Source organism: Lissotriton vulgaris, chromosome 6 (genome assembly GCF_964263255.1).
Source record: "Lissotriton vulgaris chromosome 6, aLisVul1.2, whole genome shotgun sequence".
NCBI classification, from domain to species: Eukaryota; Metazoa; Chordata; class Amphibia; order Caudata; family Salamandridae; genus Lissotriton; species Lissotriton vulgaris.
The window spans coordinates 617,022,611-617,043,168 of record NC_141694.1 but is presented as its reverse complement, the minus strand read 5'-3'; the positions used below and the strand labels follow the sequence as shown (position 1 = coordinate 617,043,168).

Below are 20,558 nucleotides of genomic sequence, written 5' to 3'. Positions count from 1 at the left end.
ACTTCAGGTCTATCATTTGAACCAATTGCATCCCCTGGGAGGAGAAATGGTTGTGGCACCGACTCTGAAGCCACGCACACGGTTGCCGAGCCACGCTGTGCGCTTAAAAGTACACGTGAACGCCTGAAGCGCTCTTGCTGTCGCACTGGCAACCGACCCCGAGCACAGGACAAGACTGATGGGCACAGACCACCCATGAAACCTGCAACAACATTTAACAGCAATCGCTCTGAGCTCAAGTCGGAACTGAAAACGTCCCACAAACGAGCGTTTAATTGTTGAGTCACAATTCCAAAATGCAAACGTGGAAAGAGCTGGCAGAACACCCGCAGCTTTCACCACATTATTATGGCCTGAGGGCATACGTTTGGGCAGAAAGCCACGCCATATGCGTCATGTACCAGTTCATAAGGTCATGTTGGTCGAAATTCTATATATGAAGAGGTCTCTCTGTTGAGAACCTGATGGGTATGATTAAAATATCGTGACTGCTGGTGCTTACCAGAAATATCTCGGTTTACAGATGTTTTTATTTGATAAATAATAATTTTACAAAGTACTTATGTTCATACCTGGATGAAATGCTGACTGTTACATATGCATGTACTTTTATAGAGGGGAAAACCTTCCGAATAAAGTGAGGAACTTAACTGAGCTCGGTTTATTATTTTAAATTCATATGGAGACACATTCCATTAAACGCGCTAGGGTAAAAAAATGTATACTTGTATACCTGCAAGGGTCTCAAGGCGCTTGTACGAATACCGCTGTGGAACCCATCCTGGCTTTCCCTGTGAGGCGTCCACTCCTGGGCACCCCCAAGATGGAGGCCAGGCATCCTTAGCGTTGTGGGGGCTGTTGTGGAGATTAAGCAGGCTATTGCCCAGAGTTGCAGAGTGGGACTCCATGATTGGAATAGGCACGAGGTGAGAATTATCAGGTCCGTGGAATTTTAAGGCCAAGACCCGCCGAGGCGGGGAATTGAACCTTGGTCCCGGGCTAGACCTCTGCATCAGGGTCTGCCGCTCTAACCATTGAGCCACACTTCTCCAGGGTGGAGCGCAAGCTAGTATGCAGGAAAGCATAGCATGAAGTCCACTGCCAGCAATAAAAATGTACACGTTGATCAGGTCATGGAGTTGTGTGGCTGGTAAATAAGAGCACTTTACAGTAGAGCTCAAGAAGTCGCACTGGTTACCGGCTTTTGAACTTGTAGGATTCCAACGTTATGTGGACAGCTTTCAAGGGACAGAAGGAAAGACAACAGTGTTCAGTGAGTGTCTGACCTCAGGCAATGCTTGGACACTGGATTTGGCCCTCATCACTTGCAGAACTAGGGATGCCCTTCAAGGGGGAACAAGGAGGTGTCCAGTGTCCCCACACATCTTCAGCATCAAGCTAAAGATCTAAGCACACCCAAAAATTCACAGAGCTCTCCTAAAAGAATAAAGAAGACAGCAAAGGCTGCTCCCACTGGCTTCCTGAGAGGGATGTAGGGATGCCATCCACCCCAATGACAAACAGTATTTAACTTATGAGGTGGTGGACACTGGAACTCACTTTTGGGGGACCAGGACTTAGTTTGGCCCATTAGACTTTGAGTTTCACCCCAACCAAAAGAGAAAGGCTGAAAAGAGAAGGGAAGAAGAAAAGAAAAGAAAGGAAGGAAACCAGTGGCACAAGGAGATGATCCAAAGACGTGGAGGGTGGTGAGAGATAGAGGCCTCTGGATTATCAGGAATAGGCACTCTTGGCTTTCTGCAATCCGGCATTCAGCAGTAAAAACAGAGGGCTTTTAAGAAAATCTACTGAACACAGCATTGATTTTTTTTAACCAATGTGGTCTCCTATAGCGCTAAGAGAGGCCCGAATTTGAGCACTTTGATCTAACCACTTTTTAACATCTAGTTATAGGGTAAAACCTTCCCCTTCTACACTAGAGCAAATTATCTCCTTTGACAACAGAGACCCAAGAGACTTACAACATTACCTATAATCAGGACCACTGAAATTATGCTGCAAGGAAAGACCACATTATGCAACAAGGTTGACTAAATTATTAGGCAAGAAAAGGGCAAACTATGCAACCCTATGCTGCACATTTTTTTATAGTATTACTGCATAGTTGTGCCATGTTTTCGCATGTGAACATTGTCTGGACAAGGGTTTCACCTCATTAGTACCAGATGGCCAGTCAACCTTTGCATTAGGTCTTCCACTGTATTGCAGCACGCTTTGCCGCAAATGTAGTAGCTTTTGATCTGTTTGAGCTAGAAACATTTATTTTGTTACAGACTGCAGACAATGCAACAGATGATGGACTATGTGACAAATCCACAATTATGCGATAAACACAGCAGACTTAGAATCACATTATTCCAGAAGCCCTGTGTATAATGAAACATTTTACTGGAGGGTAAGTCTCCAAATACAGCTCCCAAAATCTAGAAAAAAGAAATATGCACTTTTCAACGAATGTCTGCAGAAATACTAAATACATCAGTTATCTCAACAAAGCTGGTAAGTACCATTAATAGACTCCCTGTGCACAAACACGTCTATCAGGCGGGCAACTAGAGCCAAATTTCAGAGGGGCGCTGAAAAATATTTTGGGAGGGAGCTAATTCAAACAACCATAGACAGAGTGGCTGTAAGAAGGGGCCAAAACATAACAAAAGCCTAATTTACAAGTAAATGGTCTTAATGGTATTTTAGCCTCTTGCATGCTCATGACGAGCTGAGCTCGTCAGGAGCCACGGCGCTCCGGTGCTCATGACGAGCTCAGCTCGTCATGCCCCGTGGAACGCTCAGGTGCGGGGGGGAATTCCGCAGCTGTGCTGAGCGTTCCACAGGAGGCAATACACCTGTGATGAGCTGAGCTCGTCATGAGCTCAGAAGCGCCATAGCTCATGACGAGATCAGCTCGTCATGAGCATGCGGGTGCTGTGCGCGCCCCCCTCACCTCCAGCACAGCGGGGGATTAACCCCCGCAGCGAAGGGGTTAAAGGCCTGTTAAGTACTCGGGTGCGGCTGCAATTCGATCTTCGCCAGCCCGCAAAGCTGTGCCAGCCCGGGCTGACACACACGACAGGGGGGGGGGGGGGGGGGGGGGCTGAAGCCCCATGAGCCCGATGGGTGTTGCGCGCCTGACGTCTATACGCATCACTGGTCTACTGTGTTTACCATTGGAACCAACGTGACTTTTAGAAGCTTTAATACGGAATCTAAGACCAGTTGCTGTGTTTGGGCCAAAATGTAGGAGAGAACCAGCAATGTCTTTTGGCCTTCATATTAAGCAGGTGTTACCTGACAAAGGAAAAAAAAAACATATAAAGCTCGTAATGTTTTAAAAAAATATATGCACAAATATTTTCGAATGGTCTGTGTTGCCCTTGACAAAAGCCACCAGTTAAGTAAAGTAGCGTTGATTTTGGTAACCAGTTATGTGTGTTGTGTGCACACTAGCAGCACAGAAGAAGTTCCTCATGGACAAAAGACAAGGGAGCTGTGGTCGATCAGTAGCTTTGACTTTAAGGGATAAGCAGGACACTTTTATGGGGCACAACGTGAATACTCTCAACAGAGTGAATCCGCGCAGAAGAAATGGTGTCGTTTATCATAAAAAGATCACAAAGGCTTATAAACCTTGCTAATCCTTGGAGCAGAGAAGACATGAACCTGCACAAATCCACAGGCTTGGGTGATAATGAACAGAACACTAACAAGGAAAACGCTACCTCAAAGGGACAAGCTTCAGTGACGTTCTCCTCTCTTTTCCGCAGCTGTGCTGGAGCCTTCGGTACAAAAAAACACACATATATCCGCAGCACCGGAATCAAGGTAAAACAAGCAGCCATTCTCTGATGAAGGCAAAATGGCAGCCATAACCATGGCCACTAGAATTTTGCAAATATGCGGTCCTGGCGCTTTCTTGTCATAAGTATAGATTGAGTGCACCTGCCATCTGCTGCATAATTTGTAGATTATAGCAAACCAATGTTTTTGTTGCTAGCTCAAACAGATGAAAAGTTACTAAAATCACAGCCATGATGTTTGCCGCTCAATGGAAGAGCCTTTGCAAAGTTCACCTGCTTAACTTTCTGTTGGAGATTGCTCTATACAGGGGATAAACACACTATTGAAGGGTAACTTGTGCCCAAATAGTGTTTACACTGTAAAAAAGACAAAATAATGATGTAAGAACATCACAATTCATGCCACACTACGCCACATAATTTGCCTTTTCTTGCCACATAATTTAGCCAATCCCCACACATATTTCGGCCCTCCTCTGAAACATAATTCCATTCACCTTGACCATAACCAATGCAGACACATCTCTACCAACGGTAATACGCAAATTAGAGAGGCTTTGTAATATATCAGGCCTTACTGAGCTTCATCCCACAACAGGACTAATGAAAATTGGCCTCAGATTAAGTGAATAAAGATTAAGGGCCAGATGTAGGTAATTCCTATTTACCGACTCTTAAATACTGAATTTTACTGATTCGGTATTTAAGAGTCGGTAAATAGGAAGGGGGAGATGTAGGTAATTCGAATGTAAGAATTACCAAATCGGTAGGATTCGGTATTTACCGATTTGGTAAATACCGAATCGGTATTGCCCATTGATTCCTATGGCCTTGAAGCCCATAGGAATCAATGGGCAATACCCCGAATCGGTAAATACCGAATCCTGCAAGGGTGCAGGGGGTGTCACTTTGACACCCTCTAGCACCCCAATTCCGAACTGACATGCCCTAAGTGCATGTCTGTGTGTCACATTGCACAGGTGAGTCACATTGCACAGATGTGCATGCACACCTGAATTCGGTATTTTACCACACAATAGGATTGTGTGGTAAAATACCGACTCTTAAGGGCCTGTGGCACTCTTGCCACCTACATGTGGATTTACCGAATCGGTAAATATACCGATTCGGTATTTTACCGATTCTATAAATTTACCGATTTGGTAAATTTACAGAATCGGTAAAATATAGGCCCCCTACATCAAAAAACACTAATACCGGTCGGTAACGACCGAATTCGGCCGTTACCGACCGGTATTAGGGCTCCTACATCTGGCCCTTGATGTAGCACTCCACATACTATTTCACTGGAGCTAATGGTCTACCTCTTTCCATGCCCCAGTATGTGAAATATTTACGTTTGTGGCAAGTGGAGCCCAATTAATTATTCAAACTATAAATTCTCCATTTCGTAGACAAGCATGCATGCCAACCTCACAATGATGCCATCTCCCTCCCAAAAAATACACGCTCACCTATTCCCAGGGCTACTGGAATGATGTGGCAGGAAAGGACTAAATTATGAGGCAGGGTTGACTAAATTATGCCGCAGGAAAAGCAAAACTGTGAGGAGTATAGCTGCACATTTTGTGATAGTACTACTTCCTTACTTTGTCATTTTACTCAGGTCATCACCGTCTGAGCAAAGGTTTCATGTCATTAGTATCAATTTAACACACAAATAAACAATAAGCAACAGAAAGGGGATCAGTCGACTTTGGCAAAGGGACTTTCACTGCACAGAAACACACGTTGCTGAGCTTTCAGTAACCCATGATCGGATTGACCTAGAAACTGTTTTTTGGTTAAAATCTGCAGATGAGGCTCATGCACCAAATCCATAATTAAGTGGAAAGAGGCACAGACACAAATTTGAATAATTCCAGTGGCCTGCCTACTATAGCATACTAACAAAGTATAAGGCTTGTGTCACCCTAATAAGGAAACACTATTGTTATTGCATTTATATGAGGGATAGATTACCCTCTGCCGTACAGAATAAGGATATTACAAGTCACTGAGGCGACCCATAACCATATAGAGGAACAATGCCGAAGACAGAGTTCCTTTATAAGGTTATGAAACTCCAAGGTTGCTGGCAATAGCCTTATCATGGACAACAGGGGGTACTTTATCCCATATAATACTAGGTCACACCCTCACCTTTCCTTTACTACAAACCACTTAAAACATTAGTGCGTAGCTCTTTCACTTGAAAGAGGTAGCATGTTTGCAAAACTGAAAATAAAAGCGCTACTCTGAAATTTAACACATCAAAAACCTGTTAGGTATTTGTTGCACACACAAACAGTTCAATACAATTTATTTTTAGTGTTAAAAAGGCTGCAGTAGCTGGGACTGTGTAGCAAGATACAGGGAGGTTCGAGCTTTTCTCCAACTAAGGAGTACAAAAAAACATTCTGTCTTCATGGCATTGTAAGCTATTAAACTAGAACAGAAGAAAGAAAAGCAACTTTCTCTTTTGGTTGCTTTAAACAGCTGCTCCAATTATGCTCCATGACCTGACCTGCCTTTCAACTCAGCTGCTGGGTTTGGCAGCAGACATTTTGACATCAGAACTGGACTGCAATAACCTTATAATAGTCGAGAAATGACGTCTTTTCTTTATAAATCGGCGGCTTGGTTCATCACAAGTCGGCGATTATAAAGAAATGATTGACTGTCCTTTATAAAGGGATTACAGAATCCCATGTATTACTTAGCACTGACTGCCCCTGACGAGGCGTTGCTCACTCCTAGCAGTTACTGCTGATTTCCGTATGCTGGCCAATCGACCACACACAGTCGCACAAGATATTCAGTTAAGGTGGGGGATTCTATTCTTCCTTGTTCGCTCATTTCCGGCTGCCCTCAAATAAACGTCGAAACTTGCATCTTCGACGCCTAAACTTTTCATCCGCCAGTTGCTTAGAGACATTTCTAGAACTGTCTTCAGATAGAATGGTAGAGACCCTCGGTCATTCACGTCACCAAACAGATGCTCGAGCAGAAAGTGAATGTTGTATCTACTAAAATCAGGGGCTGGATTACATTAATTTAAAGATATTTAGCCACACGACAGGTGTTGTGATTTTGACAACCATAACAAGAATAGGGTAATAATGGAAAGCTACAAAAAGATCTGGCTTCCAAATATCCACCCATTATTTCTGTCTAGTCAGTCATTATTGTAGGCTGACTTTGGACAACCAGTGCAACACAATGAAACCACTTTGAATCTGTGTCGCCGTAAAATCCCTTCAGATGAAAGACTGCGCGACCTTTCCAAGTCTGACGTGTGAAAGGCACTTCAAGCAAATCAGCGTCTGACAGTGAGCCCATGCACGCCGACCAGCAGAGCTGATGCGAACGCCACCGATTCTGATTTAAGGTGTGAATGTACAATCAAACCTTAATCGCTTGCGTTCTACGAGGGCACAGTCTACACGGAAACCATGGCAACTGGGGGGACGTATGTTGGTACCTCGCTGAGAAGTGATAACGCGGCATCTCCAGCAGGTTCTGCGCCTAGCAACCAACCCGTGCCAGATGAGTTTTAATAGCACTTTGCCTCGCTCTACTATATTGAGGCCCGACCAGGAAACTGCCCTCCCAACAATAGACACCCCACCTTTAGGAACCTAAGGTTGTGCGCGCGCTGCACGGCATTCAGAGCCTGGGGAAGTAGACGAGAGGTGCACTGCGGTCACGTGGCCCTGGCTTTGAAGCACCACGATGCGCTGTTGTACAGTGTGATTCACCCTGGGGACTCTTTACTTTAATGTTCACAAAAGGATTCTGGGATTGGTAGCCTGAAATGGCCAATTACCCGCTGTCAGGCGCTGGGGCACAGAAAAGAAGCTTTTATTGCATAAACAAGTATATCTGGGACACTTCAAGAGAACATGGATTTCAAAAGGTGGACACTCCTGTGATGTCTGTCTACAGGAAGGCACCCGGTACCATTAGAGAAGCCCTAGAGACGTGGATTCGTCTTTTTAAGAATGATTGCCACCCCAAAACTTTCCCCACAGTGCCCCATGCACCACCGAATGTTTAATACCTCTATCTCGACTTGTTAGGTAGGTTACACCTGTGGATAAGAAACAGCCATAATGCCCATAGCCACAATAGATAACATCTCTCATTAGTTAGCAACATATTGCATGCTTGGACTACAGGTACAAAACGTTTATCAAAAATGTGAAGCTATAAGTCGCTGAATGCAATTATTGATGGCTAAAAACGCACGCCTGGTAAAATAGGTCAAACACAGCAGCAGGGAAGGTAACTGGTGACACGGGCTATTCAGGTGCAAATGAACGAGTCGGGTGAAAATAAATTAGCGTTTTCATGTTTTGAAAGTCCCCACGCTCAGCATTACACCACCTCCCCTTGCAAGAGAATACAAAAAAAAACACACAGAACTAATTCTTATGATGTGTGGCAGTGACTCATTAACAGCAATGCGAGAATTTAAATATATCACCGATAAAATGTCTTAACAGGTCCGTGCACCAGTCATGGGGGAGAGAAAAAACTGCGTTTTGAAGCCATACTACAAGAGCATGCCAGCAAGTAACCCATTCGCCGACAGCACTTGTGTGTTAAGCAGGTGCATAGCCAGACGAAAACTGACATGAACTATTCTACTAAATTATAACTCGGACAGGGTTTGAATATATGTTCTCAATCAGCTATGATATTCAATGTATCAGTAAAATCAGCACCTAAAATAGGGTCATACCAAAAAATGCATATCATTGGAATTCGGGGCAGTAAAACACAAACCGAACGAAAACTATGTCTTGAGGAATAATACTACTAAACAACGTTTCCGTTTTTAAACCTTTAGAGGAATTATCAGTCTGGACAAATACGCCTCTGGTACATATGCATACTTTGAACACTTGGTAGAGTGAAGATTAATGAACGGTTTACCTTGCTTTACTAAGGGGTCTCTTCATACTGCTGGATTACTAACATCGCTAAAGTGGCTATAGCGTTATGTAGGCTTACTACATGAAATGGTTTTCGCAATTGGGTGGGTATTTGGCGAGGACCCACACAAAGTGTACTGAAAATAGAAACCCTAGGCACTCAAACATATTTTGCTTTTTACCTATTTAGTGACTGTCCGCCTGGGTTTTTTGTCATTAGCTGCACCTCTAAGAGTGTAGGTATGAAATCCAGCTGGCATCCTTCATTCACACAGTCCGAATCTCACCGTAAAACTCATATTTGTTGCAAAAACTGTAGCCCGGGTATAAGCCAAGCCACCAAAAACTGTTCTGTGACCCAGAAAAAAATGACAGTCGGTTCTGATGTAAGAACATGCGCTGCAGAAATGTTAAAAATGTGAGGTGTCAAAAGAACTGCTGTTCTTGAATGCATGGTAGCACAATATTACCTCACTCCTTAGCCCTGCTCTGGATTCTTGCTGTTGTATTTCGCACAAAACATAGCCATTTACTATTTATATGCACTTTCAGCGATAAAACACAATGCTAAGAAAATTATTGGGGTAAGGCGTACAGTCACTTTATGGAATGTTAGAGCGTGCACAGACATAGAAAATGGCATACGTTTATGAATTGACGTAGACAGAGACTCCTAGTGTCACAATATTGTGTTTGCTGAGGGTAATGCCCACACTGGTCTTCTCAGGCGTGTGCTGTACAAACCGCACTATCACCGGCTTCTGGAAGATCGGAAATCAAAGCACTGTTTCCACTGTAGGAAGCAGAGTCTAGCAACACTGTAGTGTTTGCCATTTCAAACATGGCAAGCGCAACAGTGGACGCAGCCAGTATGCAGACAATATTGAGGAAACTCGTCTTTCTCAAGGAAGATTTCTCAAAAAACGATACTCAGTCTAAATGAGCATTGAAACCAGCAATTCTGAGTTGGCTTCAGTTGCAGAAAGGAGAGCGGTGCCGGCTGAAGCTCTGCAGCTGGCTGAGTGCAGATGTGAAAGCCTCCACACGTTTATAAATGACATCTTTTCTAAGGACTATTTAGAGTTTCTGGACAGCCATGTATCAGTTACTTGAATGGCACCGTATTTTAAGCATCCAGTAACAATGGTGCTGGCGGGTGGATTTTTATAGCCTCTCTCAATACATCCACACCGGTTGTGAAAAATGCTTTTGTGCGCCCAGATCCGCCGCTGATGCGCATCTTCCACCTCAACCACAGTAGATGACACGGATCTGACCCAAAGCACAAGGTACCCTGACCACCCACCCACACAGAAAGGCATGCACGCCTGGCTCACCTCGGCCACCCCTCTGCTCAGCTCTCGCCCGCATTCCTGCTCCGGGGGCAGGAGGCGGGAGACCCCCTGTTCGGCTCCGGCACAAGCTCATGGTGGATGCGGGAGCATGCTGGTCCGCGCACCCGGGTGGAGGCTAAAGCCTGCGGGAGAACGCAGCCCAACTCCTTCTCCTCCGCGCACAGCTCAGCTCACACACTCCTCTGGAATCGGTTCACATGCCGCTGCGGGCGGAGACACAAGCTGAGCAGCATCTGCAGTGCCCGTGCGCGCACCCAGCCCTGCCCAGGCTGCCACTCTCAGCACAGCAGCCCGACGGCCATGATGGTTTGGGGGCACGTACTGCTAGGGCGACACCAGTAGCCATGATGGGAAAGGTATCGATAGCAAGCTTAGCTGTTAGGGCGGTAGCCATGATGCGTTGGGCAGATGTGAATACTTCAATAACTAAGGCTACAGCTTCTTCCGATAATAATAATTAACAAATAAAGCGTCGTGAACCGACGAGGTTTAGCTAATTCCGGCCATAAACTTTTGAGCGATAGTTCTACTCTACTAGTTTTCATTTGAAAGTTGTACCGTTTGGAAAATGGGGTTTGCACAAATGCTAAGAGTCAACTTTTAAGTTTTAGAGGGGCGCAGGCAGTGTGGCTAGTTGGTTTAATTCTAATAACGTGCAGGTCAGAAATGGATAGAATGCTACGGAAGTGCAGCACACACACTACGTTTTGTGTGTCTTGGCGACCGGTGATATTGTGTGTGGGGATGGGTGAAAAGGAGATAGGGTCGCTAGAGCATATCGTCTTACTATGTATGCATTACTTTTACACATACTGCCCAAAATTTATGCAAAAGAAAAAAATCAGTACAAAAATAACATTACGCATTAATCACAAAACGACCAATTTCATGATAGATGAGCCGTTTAAGCCACTGTGGAGGCGGGCTGCCAAGCAGCAATAAGTAACTCGAGAGCCTATTCACCGGAAAGCGCCTCGTTGTCTCGTAAGGGGTAGTAAGCGCTAAATAAATACAATTACCAGACACAGTAAGTGAGCTACACAAGGACTACCTCAATAATCCCAGAAGCCCCATTTACTAGTTTTACAGATGTCCTTAGGGTAACCACCTGTAATAAAGGCCAATTCTGGGCAAGAAATCTAAAAATTCAGGCGAAAAATTCAGGACAAAATATCAATTTTACAGACACATCTAAATTGTCAAGCAATAATATCACAGTAATTACAAACCTCCAGCTACTCCCCCCACCCACTCTTCGTTGTCAGTGAGGTCCGCCGCCGCATTCACACCCTTCTGTCTAGGTGCTCCACCAGACCCTTTGTTGTCAGTTTGCTCGCACAGCTCCTCCTGGGCCCCTTCATTTGAGAGTTTGCTCCCCCAGTCCCTCAAGCCCATTGTCCATTGCCACTTTTCTGTCTCAGGCCCTCACACCTACCACACATAGTTATTTGCTGCCCTAGTGTCTCCTGTCCACCCCCTGTTTTCAGTTTGATGCCCTCTGCCCCTCATCCTACTCTCCATTGTCAGCTTGCTTCACAGCCTTTCCCATCCACACTCTGTTGTCAGCTTCCTAAACAATCCCCTCAACACCACCTTCCTTGTCAGCTTGCTGCCCCATCCCCTCATATTCACCCATCCACAGTCAGCTAGCTCTCCCAGCCCCCCATGCACACCCTCCATTATCAGCTTGATTATCAAGGCCTTCCTGCCCACCCTCCATTGTCTATGTGCTCCACCAGCAACTCTTACCCACCATCTGTTGTCTGCTTGCTGCCCCAGCCCCTCCTGCTCACCTCTATTGTCAGCTTGAAACCACAGCCTCTCTGACCCACCCTCCACCCTCAACTTGGTTCTTATCCCCTCCCGCCCACACTCCGTTGTCTGTTTGGCACCCTAGACCATCCTGCCCACCCTCATTGTACGTTTGCCCCCGCTTCTCCCACCCAACCTACGTCCACTGTCTCTTTTGCATGTCCTCTCCCCCACTCGTGGCCTTGTGTACCGCCCTTCCCCCCTCTGTGTTGACTCATTCCCCAACTCTCTCCACATTTGTATGTATTTTAATTATAAAAAAAATCACATTAGCGCTTTTTCCTTTTCATTATTTTTAGCCATGCGGTAGACAAACTTTTATGTAAGGGGGCCAATGATGCCCAACAAGGAACCTGCCGGGATTGTGAACATGTAATAATACTATAGGCACCTGCGGCAGAGATACAACTATATCCAGCAGGCCACAGGGCAATGCTTGTAAAAGAGCTCAGGTAGTTAAAGTACTTGCTGAAAAGATTTATGTTTGTGTAGTCTGCTGATTACAACTATGGATCATGAAATAGCAGATGAAGTTATTGTGCTTTCCCTACACCACCACTTGTAACCTGCTTGTAACCTGCTAGTCGTAGGTCTGTGTACTAGCAAAATAACTGTATGGGTTAATGTGAAGCTGTCATAAACTAGCCTATAAAACAAGCACTGGCAAAGCCAATCGGTCTCGGCAGTCCAAGAGCTATTCTTGTTGTCAGTGTTAATGATTTTTAGCTATGTGCTATGGAGTGGAGTGAATGTATGTGGTGTGGAGTGGAATTATGTGGGTTAGATTGGGATTGCTTGTTATGGATTTGTGTTGCGTCGAAATGTGTGGTGTTGAGTGGAGGACTGTGTAGTGGAATTATGTGGCATGGTGTGAAGTGGAATGATATGGATATTAATTATGTGGTGTTGAGCGTACTGGAATCAAGTGTAGTGGGATTGTGTGTCATGGAGTGTTATTATCTGAGTGGTATTATGTGTTTTTTTAAACATTTATTTTATTGACTTTTTAACAATTATTAACAGATATTTGCACATATCAGTGGTTAACACATACAGATCATAGTTGCATGTCCATGATGTCGTTGGTGTTTTTTCTATGCGCAACATGTGGGGTGTAGGCTAGGAGGGACATTCAGGGATGGGCGCCAGGAGTGGGGAAGAGCGTGATAATGGAAAGGCAAATGGGGTGACAACTGCTGCCCAACTTAGTGTCCTGTTACCCTCCAGTGGCCGCTCCCCTCCCGTGTCTTTGACTATTTTTCCTTATAATTGGTGTGTTTTTGCTCTGCGGTATAGTCCCGATCTTACTGATCGACTGTGATGTACCCTGACTATGCGTGCAAGGTGTTTAAGATATGAGGTTGTGCGGAGCCCCAACCGGCAGGTCTTTTTGTTACCTATATTACTCTTTGCCCCATCTGTGTCCTGGGAAGTCTCTTGTGTCCCTTCACCCATCTGCCAGGCAGTGCGGAGATACAGTAGGATTGCGTTCCATGCTGTCGCTATCAGGAGTGGACGCAGCCCTAGGGTGTCCTCGTTTTGTAATGCAACGCTCTCCTCCTGAGCCCAGTTCCCCAATGATTGATACCAAGCTTTCTTAGGTGGTGATTCCGAGGACTTTCAGCATCTGGGTTTAAGCGTTTATCCAGGATCAGCCCCAGATCTATGAATCGGGACGTCACCTTGTGTTTTTTGGGTCTACGATATAAACCTAACAGGCAAACTTCCTGGGTGCTTTCCACGACTCTGCCAGTGCATTGCGACAGGTGTGCAGTGACAGCCTCCCAATAAGAGACAAGAGCAGTGCAGGCTCATAACGTGTGAAACAGATCCCCACATCTGAGACAGTAAGCATTAGTGCGTTTTACAGTACTTGTTTATCTTACCTGGTGTCAGGTAGGTATGTCATATGTATTAAAACATATTCTATCAGTCGAAACCTGGCATTTCTAGGGATGCCTGTAGGCCCCTCAAGTATAGTCGACTATTATCACTCCGTGCATTGCCCATGGAGATCAGTGTCCCAACACTGTCTGAGTGATGCTAGTGAGTGTGCTGTATGTGTTCTCAGTGATTCCATGAACCATTTTGTGAGATGTCTCCCTGTGCCCATCTCGTGTATGTATTGGACAGTGAGATGTGCTGTGGGCTCTTGTGTTATGTCTCTCCACAATGTTCGCAATGCCAATATCAAGGAGGCGTGTGATAAGAATTGGCCTCATTGCAGGTCACTCTCCTCAACTAGGGTGTCAAAGGGCATTAATTGTTTGTCGTGATACATATCTCCTAGTTTCTGTATCCCCGCTTCCCCCCAGGCAGAGAGTTCTGTTATGGTGATGGCGCTTCGCTTTCTGGGGGTGCCATGTATTGGTAAAGAAGGCACATATGGGATAACACTGCTTGTGAGTCACACGCTGCAGTGGAAACAGCTGAGGGCTACTGCTAGCATCAATTCGGTGGGCACTGCTCCTTTCCTACTGGGATGAAACAGGTTTATGATGTAGGAGTGCGTGCATGCCTCTTGCTGTGTAGCAGTGTCTGCTAGCAACAGTACGCTAATCTACCAGGCTATCCACTGTAATTGCGCTGCCAGGTAGTGACACTGTGTGATGTGGAATGGCATGTAGTGGAGTGGAATCATGTGGTGTTGTGTTGAATTTTGTGGCACAATGTGGAATTCTGTGGTGTCGATTGGATGTATGTGGTGTGTAGTGGAATTGTGTTGTGGAGGGGAATTATGCGGTTTGGTGTGGAATTATTAAGTGTGGAATGGAAGTGTGTGGTGTCGAAGTGTGTGGCGTGGAACCTTGTGACTTTGAGTGAAATTATGTGGAGTGGGATTATGTGGCATGTGTGAAGCGTATTTGTGCGGATTGTTGCTATGTGGCATAAAGTCGATGTATGTGGAATGCATTTATGTAGTATTGAGGAGAGTGTAATTATGTTGAGTTGAATTATGTGGTGTTGAGTGGCATTATGTGGAGTGTAATTATGTTGTGTGGGGTGGATTTGTGTGGCATTGAATTTCGTGGCATTCTTCAAATTTGAAAGGCATTACCACGCTGGAATGTTTTTCATCCGTGGCTTGTTATGGATGACTGGAACCCGCCAGGCTATGAAAATTTTAGTTGAAAATATTGGGCAGACTTGTGTAATGGACAAAGCAAGGCTCAGATTTCCAAATGATAACAGTGGAATATCCTTTAAATTAGTAAATATTTCAATATTGGCACGGTGTGAGCGGCACACAAAATAATTCCGGTCACTAAAATAAAACTGTTTCCCTTTACATAATTTGATAGTTAAAAGTGTGTCAAGATATTAAATTAGGGTATTTTGTCCTTTTTATAGCCAATGATTGTTTTGAAAGCAATTTAAAAATGTCACAACCCACCTACCATACAAAGAAAAAAACCACTGACAAAGCCAATAAACCTTGCATAGATACCACCTTTTGGCTTTGCCAATGCTTGTTTTCTAAACCAGGTGCATAAAAATAACCACGGTTGACAGAAGTGTGAATGTAGTGCACACTGAGCCTAGGTGAACGGGGACTTTGGACGTTGAATCATTGTAATCAGGAACATTATTTCTCAGTTTAGGCTTCCCTTACGTAAATTAAAAAAATTGTTGGGAACTTTAATCCACTTGAAATGGAACTCTCAGAATTCAATATGTTGTTCAATTAATTTGGTGCAATTGAGTCACCTGGTAATCTTAAACAGCAAAATTCTACATCTATATAATTAATTGGTGGACAAGGGTGTTGTTCAAAATAGTCAAAAGGTTCTAATTTTATTGATATCTGAGAGTTAGAAGGCAGACTTCCCCAGTCGAGATCTTTACACTTGACATGCAGATCCCACCATATAGCAGCGAGTCACCGAGACAATGCAGGTTTAGGATTATAATAACGTTTCAATAAATTGGTGTGTGAGACACTTTCTTGTGGGATTCTATTGATGAGGATTAGATTGCAGATACAGTTATTTGTTAGTCTATCATGGTTGGGCTTGCATGAGAAAGCAACCCATTTGGCACAATATTTTTCAGAAAAGAATCCACCTACATTGGATCCAAACAAATGGAGAAAAAATATGGAGTTTCTTTTAATGGTTAATATTGTATAGTGTATAGTTTTTTCTATGTCTAAAATTGTTTTCAGGCTAAATCCTATTTACACTACACTCCACAAAAAAATGAAGTTGAGCAGTTAATAGGGTAAGAGGAGTGACTGCACGGTGAGTGATGTGACCATATGAGTTTGGGTGTGGGATATTCCTGCATCAGAGCGGGATGTGGTTTAAATAAACCTAGTGTTAGGTCAAAATCTCCAACCCTGTAAGACTCTGGTTTGCTGCCACCAGGAATATGATTAGGCTTTCCACGGTGTGGTCGTGACACCCGCCCCCATCCGCAGGAACATCATTGTATACACAAGGAGATGACGGACGGAGCGCTGAAACTTTTCAGACACTCACCCTGAGTCACAGATCTGGGTTTAATCCATCATCGTTCTTTAGCTCACTTCGCCACCCTACTTCAGACCCAGCCATATGTAAATCAGTAGCGGCCCTGATCCTCATGGGAACAGTCCAGCCCGAACTGCCAAGCTAGGTCTTCCCTGGACCAGAAACAAGCGTACTAGGACCAGTTTCGGGGTTTTACCCCATATCAGCTAGGCTAGCTTGAATCCAGTGACAAAGTGAGCAAAGGACCCACGTCTGGGCATACCGTGCCAACTTAAGGTGAAGAAAGCAAATACAAGGAGACAATGGTTCATCCTAAGTTGCTAGTTAGGTGGTGGTGAGCCTTCGCATTTACACGTAAATGACGGTGCAATCACGCAATTACTTCTTTAATGTATTCTAATTAGACGGGTTTATGAGGTAAAAATGTGGTTTGCATTGACATGTGGCCACTGACCACTGGGGTGTGTTCCTTTCACTGGACCGGAAGAAAGAGGCAGGAGTGCTGACTGGAGAGGGGTTTCCTACTCATTTCCCTCAGAAATATTTTGTGGTGCAGAGGCATAGACCGTTTTGCTGGGTGATGCAGATGGCGTAAGAGGGCAGAGGCAAGTGTGATGCAGTATGGGGGTTGTGGGGTAGTACAGGTAGCTGGGGTAAGGGTCGAATGGCTTCCTTCTTTCTGCACACTGGAAGGCTTAGGCAAGAAAATACCTACTTTCTAAAACTGGTATTTTCAAACACACAATAGAAAAATAAACTTTACTAAAAGATGTATTTTAATATTCTGAGCTCAGGCACACTAAATTAGTTTTTCTACCATGTTCCTTGGGTCAGTTAGGATTATAGAATGTGATAATCAAACTGCCCATTCTGGCCTATGGAGAACAGGTAGCCTTGCAGTAGTAAAAAACAAAATTGAGTGTAATTCACTATCAGGACATGCTACACACACCAAGGCATGTCCTACCTTACATGTACAATGCACCCTACCATAGGGGTGACTTACATGATGCCAAGGGAAGGTTCAGGGCCTGGGAAGTGTGCACTTCACAGCCAAGATGGCAGTTCTGGACTGCACGCAGACTCCGCAGTGGCAGGTCTGAGACACGCTTTACAGCTGCTCCTGTGGGTGGTGCAAAACAGCGCTGCAGGCCCACAAGCAGTATTCGGTTTTCCAGCCCTGGGCACACACAGGCCACGCTACTAGGGACTAACGGACAAACCAAATGAGCCAATCATGGTAATACCTATTCACATAAACATATTTACACAGGGAGCATTCGCGCTGTGGCACTGAATGGCAGTGTCACAGCACCCAGAGCATCTAACACCAGCAAAACAGAGGAGACAAAAGCGAAAAATGGAAGGGAGACCCACGCCAATGGTGCCAGGTCTAACACGTGTCCCCTCCAGCTGAAATGCGGGGAGAACTACCCACCCCCTTGGGAGTTTTCATCACTAAGGCGGAAAAATCTGGACAGACCGTCAGCATTGGCGTGCTCTGTACCAGGGCGGTGTTCCACAGTGATGTCCATACCCTGTAGGGAAATGGACCACCTCAACAACTTGGGATTCTCACCCCTCATCTGCATCTGCATCAGCCATCTGAGGGGCCTGTGGTCTGTCTGAACCCGGAAGTGAGTCCCAAACAGGCATAGTCTCAGTTTCTTCAGTGCCCAAACCACGACAAATGCCTCACGTTCAATTGCACTCCACCTCTGTTCCTGTGGAAGTAACCTCCTACTGATGAAGGCTACTTGTTGGTTTAGTCTCTCCTCATTTATCTGTGACAGAACAGCCCCCACCCCATGCTCTGAAGCGTATGTCTGGACAATAAATTGCTTAGCAAAGTTGGGCGCCTGGAGTACGGGTGCTGTACACATGGCAGTCTTGAGGGCATCAAAAGCTTTCTGACAGGTGTCAGTCCAGTTCCCAATCTTTGGCTGCTTCTTGGAAGTCAGCTCAGTCAAGAGTGCAACAATGTTGCCATACCCCTTGACAAACCTCCTGTAATAACCCGTGAGTCCTAAGAAGGCCCTCACCTAGGTCTGGGTCCTGGGGGGCTCCCAAGCCAGGATGGTTTCAATCTTGGGCTGTAGGGGCGCCACCTGGCCGCTCCCCACCTGGTGTCCCAAGTACACCACAGAACCCTGCCCAATCTGGCACTTACTGGCCTTGATTGTGAGGCCTGCTCTGCGCAGTGCCAACAACACTTCCAAGAGTTGGCGCAGGTGGTCCTCCCAGGAGGAACTAAACACTGCAATGTCATCCAGGTAGGCAGCACTGAAATCCTCCAGCCCAACCAACATCTGGTTGACCAACCTCTGAAAGGTGGCAGGGGCATTCTTCATCCCAAAGGGCATCAAACGGAACTGGTAGTACCCATTTGGTGTGGAGAACGATGACCTCTCCTTTGCCCCATCAGTCATGGCGATCTGCCAGTACCCTGGCGTTAGATCAAACGTGCTGAGCTACCGTGCAGTCCCTAACCGATCTATGAGCTCATCAGCTCTGGGGATGTGGTGCGCGTCGGTCTTTGTAAACGAATTGAGATCTCGGTAGTCCACGCAGAACCTAAGTTCTGGGGTGGCACCAGGCGCTGCAGCTTTTGGTATCAAGACCACGGCACTTGCCAAAGGGGTGCTAGAGGACTCAATCTCCCCTAGGGAAAACATTTTGGAAACTTCCTCCTGAATGTAGGCCCTGACCCTGTCAGTCACTCTGTAAGCCTTGTGCTTGACAGGAGGACTGTCCCTGGTGTCTACCTTATGGACGCACCAATCAGTGACACCAGGCACCAGGGAAAACAAATGAGAAAATTGCCCCAACAGCTGGTAACAATCTCTCTGTTGCTCAGGGGTCAGTGTGGTGGAGAGGACCACACCCTCCACTGACCCATCCTTCTCTCCTGCACACAGGAGGTCAGGAAGAGGCTCGCTCTCCTCCTCCATTCCAGCATATGTGGCAAGAAGCATGCCCACTTCAGACCTCTCAAAGTGGGGCTTCATGTGGTTCACATGCAGGACCCGCAAGGGGTTCCTGGGAGACTGAAAGTCCACCAAGTAGTTAACTGGACTTTTGCGCTCCACCACCTCAAATGGACTGGTCCACTTATCTTGGAGCGCACAGGGCTCCACTGGGGCCAGTACCCAAACCTTCTGACCAGGTTGAAATTCGACCAGAGTGGCATTCTGGCCGTGCCAACATTTCATTTCCTCCTGGCTGGCTTCCAGATTTGCTTCAGCAAGTTTTCTGAAACACAGAGTCTGGTTCTTGAAGGCCAACATGTAGCTAAATACATCTTTGGGGAGGTTTCTGGGAGATTGCTCCCAGCCTTCCTTGACCAGACTCAGAGGCCCTCTTACCTGATGGCCATAGAGCAGTTCAAAGGGACTGAACCCTAAGGACTTCTATGGCACCTCATGGTAGGCAAATAGGCATGGCAAGAGGACGTCCCACTTACGCCTCATGGGTTCTTCTAGGCCCATAATCATGCCCTTCAAGGTCCAGTTGAACCTTTCAATCAGACCATTACCTTGGGGGTGGTAAGGAGTGGTGAACTTATAAGTTACCCCACACTCCTCCCACAGAGACTTCATATACTGGGAGGTGAAGTTGGTTCCCCTGTCAGACACCACCTCTCTGGGGAACCCCACACGGGAGAAAATCCCCATCAGTGCAGGTCCCACCACGGGGGCCATCACTGTCCTGAGCGGGATGGCTTCAGGGTACCGGGTGGCATGGGCAACCAAGACCAGGATGAACTTGTTGCCCATGGCTGTCTTGGGGTCCAGAGGCCCCACAAGGTCAATGCCCACTCGCTCAAATGGGGTACTGACAACTGGAAAGGGCTGGAGTGGGGCCTTGATCTTCCCCCCACTCTTCCCACTTGCCTGGCAAGTCTCACATGTCCTGCAATGAGCGTCTGAGCTCTTGCGCATCTGGGGCCAATAAAAGTGGGTGAGCAGCCTCTCAAAGGTCTTGGTCTGCCCCAGATGTCCTGCCAACGGAATGTCATGAGCCAACTCCAGTAGGAAGGCTCTGAAGCACTCAGGTACCACGAGCACACGGGCTGACCCCGGCTCTGCAGCCTTAGGCTCGCTGTACAGGAGACTGTTCTCCCAATAAATGAGATGTGAACCAGACTTGTCACCTGATACCTGG

General features: G+C 46.0%; 1 protein-coding gene across 1 annotated transcript in view; it reads right to left on the bottom strand.

Moving 5' to 3' along the window:
• GPR63 (G protein-coupled receptor 63) overlaps nucleotides 1-10,205 on the bottom strand; it is a 282,145-nt gene extending 271,940 nt beyond the window's left edge. The window contains exon 1 of the mRNA XM_086926632.1: nucleotides 10,093-10,205. The gene's annotated coding sequence lies outside the window, so the exon portion shown is untranslated. The remainder of the gene's footprint in view (nucleotides 1-10,092) is intronic.
• Between the last annotated feature and the right edge of the window lie 10,353 nt (nucleotides 10,206-20,558).